Below are 6,344 nucleotides of genomic sequence, written 5' to 3' on the forward strand. Positions count from 1 at the left end.
TCGATGCCCATCCTCCTCTCTGAAGTAAATTGGTGCTGCCAGGAGCAGACATGGCTCACTGTCCAGAAAGTCTAAATTTTAAAAATATTTTAAATGCCATATTCTGTAGGTCTTTGAAGTATTTGAAGATTACCTATCTATCTGAAATGTCTCTATGTACACCTAGAAGACTTAACTAACATGGCTATGAGTACGATTATCATAGATGACTAATTATTAATCTATTTTTAATTAGCCATTACAATTTTAAATGAGCTGTACAAACATAATACCTTAAACAAGAGTAGAAATATACACACAGTATAACAAAATTAACTTTAAGTTTGTATCAATAGACTAAAATCTATACCAATGTAAAACATTTTAAACGAGTTGTTGCTCTTTAGAAGTAAGTTCCTTAATCTACCCTTTCATTCTATTATATCTATATCATATCCCCTTTTTTTCTTTAGAAAGAGATTGCATTTATAATCAACCTGCTTTAAATCAAAATACTGTTTTTTTTTCCTGTCCCACACCAGAGGGTTCTTCTGATTTGGGACATAAAAATCTCTAAACCTTTTCTTTTAGCAATATGTCTGGGTTTAGAGAAGGAGTGAGCCAATTCCATCTCCAAAGCCAGCTTGATAATTTTGGGAAATTGGGCATAGTTTTTCTTACTACTTTCTGTTGGAGGGGGGTGCTGTATCTTATGGGGACATAAAGAAAATTTTAGGATTATGGAGTAGTCCATGAGGGTGAACCTCTGAGCCAGTTGCCTTGAAACCATTCTGGATGTTGGATCATCTAGGCCATGGTGTCATCGGAGACCTTTCAGGTGGTCTTGGCTGATTAAACCTGATGTATCTTAATCTGGAACAAATCCACAGCCTCTGGATTTCTGTGGAAACAAAAGCAGAGACTCTTTTCCAAAGCAACATATCCTTATATCCAAATTTTGAAGTCAAGATACCTTTAAAATTTATGTATTTGTTTAACTCAACAGCTTTTACGATCAAATCTTTTTCTGCAGTTAAAAATCCCAAAGACAACATAAACCAGCTTCTCTGTGTAATATCCATCTTTGTAAGACTGAAACGCCTCTGTGGCTGCTGGCTCCGCCCACCTCAGCTTTTCAAAGTGGCTGTGGTATAGTTTACCCCCATCTCTGGGTCTGGAGCCATGTGTACCATCAACTATCAGAAGCAGTTCTATCAAAGCAGCGCATAGCCCAGAAACCTTTTTTTTTTTTTTTTTTTTTTTTTAACTAGCAAAGGCTAAATCCACCATGCAGCAGAGTAAAGTGTCGCTTGTAGACTCCTCATTCCCGTCACACTGTAGGTCAGACGCACATGCCAGGAACCCGCCATAATAGCTTAAACTGGCAGGCTGCCACTAACTTGAGAGAGACAACTAGGAAGCTGTTTTTAGCTCCATTTTAGAATCTTTTTTGTTAGGTTTTATGTGGAAACTCTTGCCAAAACATTGGGCGCCATTTGTAGTTGGAGTTTTTCTGCCTGGCCCACAGTCAGGACAAATCTCTCTCACCTGCCAGGCCCATAGATGCTCAGAACCAACCAAGTAAACACACAGAAACTTACATTGTTTACAAGCTGTATGGCCATGGCAGGCTTCTTGTTATCTACTTCTTCTATCTTAAATTAACCCATTTCTATTAATCTATACTTTTCCACATGGCTCGTGGCTTACCAATACCTTACATCTTTCTTGTCGTGGCGGTAGCTGGCAGCATCTCTCTCCAGCCTTTCACCTCCCAGAATTCTCTCTTGTCCTGCCTATACTTCCTGCCTGGCCACTGGCCAAACAGCATTTTATTTACACAGAGCAATATCCACAGCAGATTACCTACAACTCGAAAGGAAAAGGGATCCCAACAGAAGTGTTACAGTTCTGGCCAGTGGGGGCACAATTTCCCCAGCAAAATGTTAGAGTCCTTCATCCAGGAAAAGTTTCCTTAATGCAAACCTTAACATCTCTGCTCTAGCGTGGAGGGTTTCCCATTGAAGTTGTTACAGATATCTGCTCCACTCCACTCTGGAGAACTGGTACAGCTCTGCTCAGCTTCCCCAGAGTGTAACAATTCTGCTCCAGCAAGGGAACCCAGCCAAAGCGTTACAGTTCTGTGCTGCTCCTGATCTGCTCCACTCTGGCCAGAGTCTTTATAGCTCTGCTCTGCTAAGGGGTCCCCGCCCACACAGAAATGTAGTACTTCTGCTCTGCTCCAGTGAAAGTTGTCACATCTCTGCATTACTCTGCTTTGGCAAAAGAAAGTCCTTACCACAAACCTCACTCAAAAGATTTATTAGGAAGAAGGAATCCAGGAGAGCGGCTGTCTCTGCCAGTGTAGAAAGGGCTGTCCCCAAACCTGAACAAGTACAGTGCTTATATAGGGTTTCTTAGGGGCAGCACTTTCCAAGGTGGAGATTTTCAGGGTGGGGATTGGTAGGATTTCAGCTCCTGAGCTTGGGACAAATTTAGAGATTGGTTGGATTTGTATTCAGGGATTGGTAGATTTTGTGCTCTGGGATTGGTTGGTTTTCATGCTCAGGGGTTGGTTGGGTTTCAGTTCCTGAGTTAGTTAGGGGCAGGGTGTGTTTCTTTGGCTCTGGTCTCAGGGCGGGGGTGGGTGGGAGGTGGTATTCTTTTACCGGCCTTTTTTACCCTACATCTTGCTAGGAATTTTATTGAGATTGTATTAAACTTATAAACTACATAGGGGAAAATATGTGTCTTAACTATATTGATTGTGTCAATAAATGTGAAATATTTATTCATAATTTATTTATAATTCCTTTGATATTTTTCGTGCGAGTCTTATATCATAGATCTTATACATATCTTTTAGATTTATACCTAAGCATTTCCTTTTAGTACAAACATAATGGTATTAAGTTTCATTTAGATTTTTATACTTATGAGTGTGATGTGCCTGCTTTTGTATGTGCCTAGGTATGCACATGGGTATGGAGGCCAGAGGTTGATGTCTTCTTCTTTCTTGATTGCTCTCCACTGAGGGAGTGTCTCTCACTGAAATTAGAGCTTGCTGATTCTGATAGTTTAGCTAGCCAGCTTGCCCCAGGAAGCCTGTCTCTACTTCCCAGTACTGGAATTACAGGTTGGTCTCATTGATGAGATTTTATGTGGATGGTGAGAATTCTAACTTCAGTTCTCATGCTCACATGCTAGCAAGTACTTAATCCATTTAGTTACTTCTGCAGACCCCACTTAAAAAATGTTATTTATTCTTTGACAGTTTCATATATATATATATATGTATATATATCGCTCATACCTACTTTAAGCTCCTCCTTCCACTCCTTTGCATACCTCTCCCCAACACATCCCTCTCTCACTGTCATTTTTCTTTTTTTCATTTCCGTCATTGGTGCTGCCTACTCTAATAGGGAGAGATTTTGTTGGATCTTGTGCAGGTAACTGTCCCTGTGGTGATTTCATAAGGCAGCATCTCACAGCACTGCATCACAGCCTCTGGCTCTTATATTTTGTTCTGAATCCTCTCCTGTGATGTTCACCGAGCCCTGGGGTTGGTGTAGATGTCCTGTTAAAGGCAGAATACTCAACAGTCAATTATTATCAATATCTTCATCAGGAATGAGTCTTTGAGTTAACCACTACCCACTGCAGAAGAAATTTCTCTGGCTAAAGTTTAGAACAGTAGAAAAAACAAATCTATAGGTATAAGTATAAGTGTTTCAAAGGCAGTTTGACCAAAATCCATTTAGTACAACAACAGTAGCTAATTCCCCTGCATCCTCGGCCATGGGCTTTTGATCAGGTTTGTGTGCCAGGCATGAATTTCTTCCTGTGCAGCAGGCCCCAAATAAAACCAGAAAACTGTTGGCTGCTCCCACAGTCTTCAGGCCACTGTCACATCAGTGTGCACTGCTGCTGGCACCTGTCTGCCAGGTCACTATTAGAACATTCAGAGTCAATGGCTGGGGAATATCATCAAGGGCTTTTCTTTCGCCAGCCTGATAGCACCGTAAGACAGCATGAACGCTAGCCAGCAGAGAGGAGGGTTCCAGGTCAGTTTCTTCTTGATTTCTCTATGTCCTGTGACTTAAATATGTTGTGTATTCAACAGTGTTATCTCACCATGTGGTTATGATGGTCAACACAAACCAGTGGTAATGTGTTGTTTTGAGTTTCCTTAGGGATCCCTGTCCAATAACTTGTAGGGAGGTATTCCATTCTTGGCACTGAGATTTTCATTTAATAACCCGTGTCTTCTGGGGGAAGCATTGTCCACCCATGCAGGGAATCTGTGTTCAAACTCCTTTAAAAAACTTTTTTAAAAATTAGCTTAAAAACTAGTGGGTGCCATAAATGTTTCTCATTCGTTCTTAGTCTTGGTTAACCCATCCCTACTTCTCTCCCCATTTCTCTTGCCTTGCACACCCTTTCTGATTTTCGTAGCATGTATACTTTACTATCCCCTCACCCCTTAATGCCCATCCCCATCTCACGGGCCCTTTCAGGCTTCCTGACTTCCACAGATACTCCACATTAAACACACAAATTTAAAAATTCAAAGCGAAGATTCCCGTATGAGAGAGCACAATGTAGTGTCTGTCTTTCTGGGTTGATATTTTCCAGTTCCATTCCTTTTTCTGAAAATTTTATTTTTCTTATAGCTGACTAAAATTATGTTGTGCATATGCACCACATTTTCACTAACTGTTTATTAGTTGGTGAACATCTAGGATGATTCCATTTCCTAGCTATTGTGAATAGAGCAGCCATGTGCAGAGATGAACAAGTGTCTCTCTAGTAAGATATGGAGTCCTTTGGGTGTATGCCCAGGAGTGGTACAGCAGAATCACATGGTAATAAAAGTTTAAAACTAAAACTGTTTTAAAAATGAAAATATTTTTAGCTTTTCAAGAAAGTTCCACCCTGGTTTCTGTAAATTTTAAATTTCAGATCCCATTTGTTCAATGGTGGCATCAATAATGTAATTGGCCTTTATATATTCATCTCTATTCTACACATTTGCCAAAATCTTCCAGTATCATGTTGTATGAGAGTGGTGGGTGGCAATGTCCTCATCTTCATCTCTAGGAAGGAAGTGTCTATTTTTCACTGTAAGTGTAATGTGCTGTAGGTTCTCAAAGGATGCTTTTCATTATTTCTAGTGAGTTACTGTCTATTTTTAGTTCACTAAACTGATTTATGATGAATGGGTATTGACTTTTGTCCAATGCTTACTTTGCATCTCTTGTTGATGATCACATGTTGATTACCTGTTGGTGTGAAAAATTGCATTGATTTTTGAATGTTAAGTCTGCCCCCTTTACCTGGAATAAGTCTCTCATGTTGTGGTGTATAATTCATTTAACACATATTGTTAGGTTTTCCTTTTATTGAGGGTTTTTATATCAATATTCATTAGACATATTGATTGTATGTTTCCTTATGGCTCTATTTCTTCCTCTGGATCATTGGTGCATTGGTCCATGAGGGAGGAGGGAGCAGAAGCCGGAAACAGGGTGGATATGATTGAGATAGTCTTCTGGGAGATGACTTCTGTGAAGCAGCTCAACTTTATTACAGAGTATAGGGAATGTATAGGATTGGGAAGCCTGGGGACAAATTCTAATTTGCAGTAAGTGGCATGCTCCTGTCATAAGGCTTTGTATGTGGCAGCAGGGTCCTATAATAAAGCTCCTAATACAAGTCATAGTTACCATATGTGTGGCAGGGGAAAGGCTTCTAGCAGGAAACTGTGACAAGGGTCATGTTAAGGATAAATCAGGCATCCGGGCTTAGAGACAGCTTTCAGATAAGGTCATCCTCCTGGCCCAGAGACATTCTCCAGACAAGAGCAGGTAGAGAACAGGAAGTCTTGCTGTGGGGGAGGGAGTCCTTCTGTTGCCAAGCTTAGAGACAGCTGCCAGGCTATGGTAGACTGTGACCTATAACCAGCAGGGCCTCCCAATATTTCCTTTTTGATAATGTGATAATAATGCTGACGTCATAGAATGAGTTAGGAAATAATCACAATACTTTTCAGAAGGATTGTAGAGAATTCTATTATATCCTCCTAAGATATTTAGTAGACTTCATCAGTGAACCAAGTATACTGGTCCATTGTGATTTGAGAGGTTATTGATTATTATTAATTCAACTATTTCAGTAGATAGAAGTTAATTTTGATATCAAAATTTGATGGTATCTCTGAAGGAATTGCTCTTTGTTTACCCAACTTATCAAATATTAGATTCATTCCTCATGTTCTTTTGTTGTATTTGTGATGTGCACAGGTTTACTATTGGTGCTCTCTATTTGTAACTTCTGTCTTTCCAGCCCCTGAGAGTGTTAGC

The sequence above is a fragment of the Onychomys torridus genome, chromosome 2 (genome assembly GCF_903995425.1).
Source record: "Onychomys torridus chromosome 2, mOncTor1.1, whole genome shotgun sequence".
NCBI lineage: Eukaryota > Metazoa > Chordata > Mammalia > Rodentia > Cricetidae > Onychomys > Onychomys torridus.